We start from the raw sequence: 5,919 nt of genomic DNA, 5'->3' as shown, positions 1-5,919 counted from the left end.
TAAATGTGACAAATTCACAGAAATGTCATTGCCACTGCGAGTGCTTTCATGATTTTTTTTTTTTTTCATGGAAAAGTAATCTGAATAATTTACCTCTCTGGTAATGAGGAACACTGGCTGAATATGGACTATATTGAAGTATGCACAACAAAACTTCGCAGTACAGAGGCTGAAAGGTTTTTGAGTATAAAACACAGCCAGGTCATAAAAAAGAAAACGTGTGACGAACAGGAACAAAAATCCCTGCTGTCTTTTTTTCTTCAGAAAGATATAAACCGTAAAACCTCAGGGGCTGACAGACAGTGGAAGCCTTCATGAAAGGACTTAAAACACATCTGTTTAGAAAGGCTTATTGTTAAGTAATAACTTTTGTCTTCATATTTTTAACTGATGTACTGTATTTTATCTTGTTATTTTATCTCCAGCACTTTGAGATTTGGAGTCAAATGAAAACTGCATTATAAATGAGATCTATCATTATTATCATTATTATTATTATTACTATTATTATTATTATTAGAAGAAGAAATTGCTCAATCTGATGCATTCTGTGATTGAAACTACACGACAGAAATGGAACAAGCTAATGGCAAACTAGATGTTTGGTTTGAAATCCAGGTTTATGAGGCTTATTAGAAGTTTTAAGTAATTATTAATGATTAAATGCTGAACTTATGAAGTGATTCTAGAAGGTCGGTCAGTAATCCATCATCAGTTTAACACTGAGACTCAACAGTTGGGCAAATATGCTCACTGAACAGCAATAGGAGAAAACTGGTACATGCACATGGTAACCATGCAAACTACACAGAAAGGCCCTGAGACTCCATTTCCACAGCAGTGTTTCAAAGTGAAAACAGAAAACTTTCTTTGCTTTTTTTGCTTTACACAACAGCGATGCTTTACACAACTGAAAAAGCACCTTCTGGAAAACAGCTACCAAGTGAAAATGTCCTGATTCTGTCTCAGAAGAAAACAAAACTATTGTGAAACACCCTACCACATGTAGCACAGGAGAGAAAATATGTTCTATTTGTCAGATGTGTATTAAATATAAATAAAAAATACATGTTTAAAAAAACAAACCAAAACAAGATAGACTAGAGCTGTAGTTCCTACATCTGAACATTGGAAAACAGGAGGTTCTACTGGATCTTAAAGTCAGAATATCAAAATCCTTGTGCAACATCTGCTTATAACTGGTTTACACATTGATTTTAGAAGCTTTGTGTGCTCTGAGGCCGGTGCCAGCGGATCTTCAGCAACACACCTGCATTTAGATTTTAAGAGGCGATATAGCTGCTAATTACACATCATTTGGTTCCAGTTTACGAGGCAGTCGGTTTCATCATGGCGCTCAGCGGGGCGACGGCAGAGATGGATGCTCTGAAGCATCTGGAGTCCCTGAGAGCGTCGAGTGGCAATAAATTTCTGCTTGAGCAACACGATAACGTGCAAAGAATAACGTCTGCATCAGAGTATTTATTTGTTTTAATGTCTCAGCAAGTATCTGACCCTGGACTGGAGTGTTTTTCTAGCTCTGCTGAACTGTTGCAGACAAATTGCTTTAAGTACAGCACATAGGATTCCAGTAGTGTACTTTTTTGGGGGTGGGTTAGGTAGTGGTGAGAGGTCACTGAGTATGCAGTCTGCCGTTCGTCTTCCACTGCTGACTGCTCCATCTTGTCCTGTTGGTGTGTTCTCCCTGTCTTATTGCAGATAGTTGTTGGAGCAACTCATTATGTCTTTTTCATCAGATAATGAATGAGCTTAACTCAACAGATGTAACCAAAAAAAAAAAAAAAAAAAATGCAAAGATAAGACTACTTCTGTCTTGACGGACAGACTAGAAGCTAGAGGCACTCAGACCGAAAACAAGTGAAAATGCTAAACGCTAATCACGAGCTGGACAAAGCAACAGATTCCAAGGTGGAACTTGTCTGAAATGCTCTGACTCCACTGCACATGCCCAGTAAGTGGACACGAGGAACAATGGTTTCCTTGAGAGTTTCACGACTGCCGGTCCAGATTCTCCTGGACTTGATAGTTTTAGAGTTGATGGTCACCGTAACAACAACGCTTTGTTAATGCTTACAGTGTATTGTTGTCTGCAGGCAGACATGCATAATTTCATTCCAAAAACAACCAACAGCGCCACCGTGCGGCCTGGCGTGACAACTACATTGTCATTGTGTTTGGAGTTGCCATGTAAACGTAAATCATCCCTTGAATCATCACATTAATGGAGCGTCAGTGTCTTTTCATGATACAAAGTGGGATCAGAGCTGGGAGTTCATTCACCAGCATTAGCATACAAAAGAGTATTTAAAACATAAAATCATATTTTCTTCATACAAGCACTTGGGAAAAGGGCTGACTAGGTACCAGAGTGATTAGGGCTGGTTGTGTTAGCTTGCTAACTTCAGTAACATTAAGTTTTTGCAATGCAGTCTCTCACACACACAGAGAACAACACCCTATAAACACTAACATTGGGAGAACACAGACACTGGTATGTACAGATAGCCAGGTTATATTTGAATGTGGCACTCTTGCAAGTAGAAAACAAAGTATTGAACATTTAACAGTGCTGCTTCATACTACGTACTTTATAGGGAGTGAAAAATGGCACTCACCCATTTCGGATAATATGATGGTGAACCGGTTAACATTTTCACTTCACAGACTTGTTTCCGAGTCTAAATCTTCCAACAGTTGCACTTTTATCCCAGCTGCTTTAGATTTACGCTCCCAACATAAAATATGGGAGAAAATATGGCTGCAGTTCACAAATCAGACATCAAAAAGTCAGATTTTGCGAGTGCGGCACACTTTCACATATTTCACACACTGGTAGACCCATGGAAACGAACACACACACACACACACACACACACACACACACACACACACACACACACACACACACTCTCTCTGTCACGGTAAAGTTTTTGGCCTACGTGCACCTCGGCACATGCTGAGAAAACAGTGCCTTTACGGCTGTCATTGCATTGTCACTTAGGATAACCGACTGAAACACACCGTTTCACACAGACACACACACACACACACACACACACACACACACACACAAAAGGTCTGGGTACTTGGGTATCAGCGTCAGTCTTAATGAACCTGTCTCCAGGGGGCGGGGCCGGGGTAATGTCCCACACAAAGAGATCCCGCTGGGCCGCCGAGCCAACCAGAGGCCAACAGATTAACTTGCATTACATCAGCATCCCCACAATACACCTAATGAGGGAGGGATTATGTGCGTATGTGTGAGTGTGTGAGTGTGTGTGTGCCTGCTCTCATGCCATTGCATCACTAATTAAATGCAATGACTCACTTTTGCTGATTCAGAGAGCGTCCAGCTGACCGATAAAGGGGCGCGAAGGGAGATCAGCGCATATCTTAACGCGTGTTAAAGCTGCGCAACTTAAGCTAGTGTTGCAGATGTTGTGTGAGATCTTTAGATGGATAAAATGGTTAAAAATTTCTCAGCGATTTTGCATTCACAAGCTCATTGTTTGGATTTTACGGCCCACAAAGGGACTTTTGGGGTATACTCTCACCTGCTTTATCATCTGTTCTCAGCAGTTAAGCTGGAACAAGCACTTGCTGCAACCTGTCCAGCGCCAGATAGCAGACAGATGAAGTAAGTGACTGACTGAGGAAAGAAGTGGAGCATTTAACAGATAAATCAGGCATGGATATTCGTCCATGGGTGCTTTTGTGCTGATTTGTCTTTAACTGTGTATGTTTAGCCAAAAAACTGAAAAACTGTTTCCACCTTCAGCAAAGAGGAAGTGGACGATCAATGAAACCCTTCCAGTCAAGAGGAGCTCCGTGAAATTGAAACAGAGCAAAGGACAGTTTTGAGTAATGCCGATGTGAGCCCACTGAGCAGAACAGAGAGGGGCAGGAGCTCCACAGCTCACATGTTTTCTCCTAAACGTAACCTCAGCTTCTGGTCGGTTTGCCGGAGAGCCCATTGTTTCAATGACAGTTGAACTTCTGTCAGCAATGCTAACGAATATCCGTTTTGTAGCTGTGAAAGCGAGCTACCTTATAGGTAGAACATGCTGAAACATCCATGCTTTGGGGTGATGGCTAGTTGATACTATTACCTCTTTCCCACTGAAACTAGCAGGTCAACCCATGTTTTTTTAAACAGGGGTCGTCCCTCTAACAATCGGCAATTTACTCCTTTCCCACCACCTGCAGACGTGGGTTTAATCACCGGCAGGTGAGCTGCGTGGCTGTGTTTTACCGCGCTGATGGTGTCCCACGTTGATGACATCATTAGCGCGATGGAGCACTGCGAAAGTAAACAATGCACAAGGCTCAGTCCCCGCTACCAGTAGACGAATCTCCTCTTCCCCACGGATCAAGAGAGGCTCTCTGGTCTCGCTATCTTGCCAATTGCTGGGTCATCATGACGAAGGATATCTCATGCTGTGTCCAAAATCAACAACAAGCATGCTAACATAGCCACGCTGCATCAACGTCATCACGTAAACTACTGCATCGACCCGGCTGTGTCACTCGGCGAGTCGGTTAAAACTCGGGCCGCTTGCAGGGTCAATCGACCCGGGTCGGAATGATTAAACTCTTACCCACTGCCATGAGGAGCCGATTATTAATGGGTTTAAACGGGTTTGTTGGCCAGTGGGAAAGGGCTATGCTACATTTTTCGTGGTCGTCACAGAACTTTAGGTATGAACAATCCCGATTGCTTGGGAATCTCATTTATACTCTCTATCTATCTATCTATCTATCTATCTATCTATCTATCTATCTAGGAGGACAGACATGGACACAGACATAATGTGACTTAAGGGAATATACACAAGGAGTTTGGACTTGACGAGACACAGATGGAAACAATGAAGGTGACCAGTCATGTGAGGCACATGAAGGGTGGAGCAAAAAGTCCCCCATGACGAAATAATGGATAGAAAACAGACCTGAAGCATAGGCAGACAGACCAGACTGGAAATGCCATGACAGTGTGACGTGAGAACAGACTAAACTGTGATAGTTAAAATACAAACTATGTAAGGACGTAAACACGTCAAAGACAACATATTCAACCGAGTTTCGCTGTGAACTGTGCCAAAGGCGAGTTACTCACGAGTCCATCCTGAGTAAATATAAATCATGCCTTGCTGGACTGAGGATGACAGCCTGGATCAGGAAAACACCTAGAGTGGACCTCCTGAGTAACAGACCACAGATGGTCTGGACATCACCGCATTCGTTATAAACCATGAACGCAGACAGCACACGGACGTGTCCTCGGCCTGCTCCTCTACCGCCTCTCTGTTCACACAACAGTCACTTTATCAGACGACGCTACCACACAAGCACTGAAATCAAATCTGTGACGAAGTTGGTGGACTCGTGTCTTTCCAAAAGAAGGCTGTTGGTTTGATTCCCCATCTGCCCCTAGTCCACGTGTCAAGATGTCCTTGGGTAAGACAGTGAACCTCAAACTGCTCCCATCGGCTGGGTGGTGCACCCTGAAAGTCAGCAACAGCCTTTGGTTTTTGGGTTTTGAAGAATTTCCCTCTGGGATTATTAAAGTACTTCAGTCCTCTTCTGTCCTGCTGAATCAGTTGGTGTTGTTGGGCACCATCCTAACCTGCTGCACTTCTCCAGCCGTACCACGAGGGTGGCAGAGCGCATACCCGAAACAGGCACACACACACACACACACGCACACACACACACACACACACACACACACACACACATTACTCATCCGGTTACACATTCACCCACTGTTTATCTGAGTCTAAAGTGTAAACACTGCACTCCACAGGTAAGACAGGCGAGCAACACATGCCTGCTGCTAAAACCCCCTAAAGCGCAGCTTTGACATATGAAATGAACCAAGAAAGAGTCGTGATGAGA

The sequence above is a fragment of the Salarias fasciatus genome, chromosome 23 (assembly GCF_902148845.1).
Source record: "Salarias fasciatus chromosome 23, fSalaFa1.1, whole genome shotgun sequence".
Classification (NCBI taxonomy): domain Eukaryota; kingdom Metazoa; phylum Chordata; class Actinopteri; order Blenniiformes; family Blenniidae; genus Salarias; species Salarias fasciatus.
Note: the sequence above shows the minus strand (reverse complement) of the source record.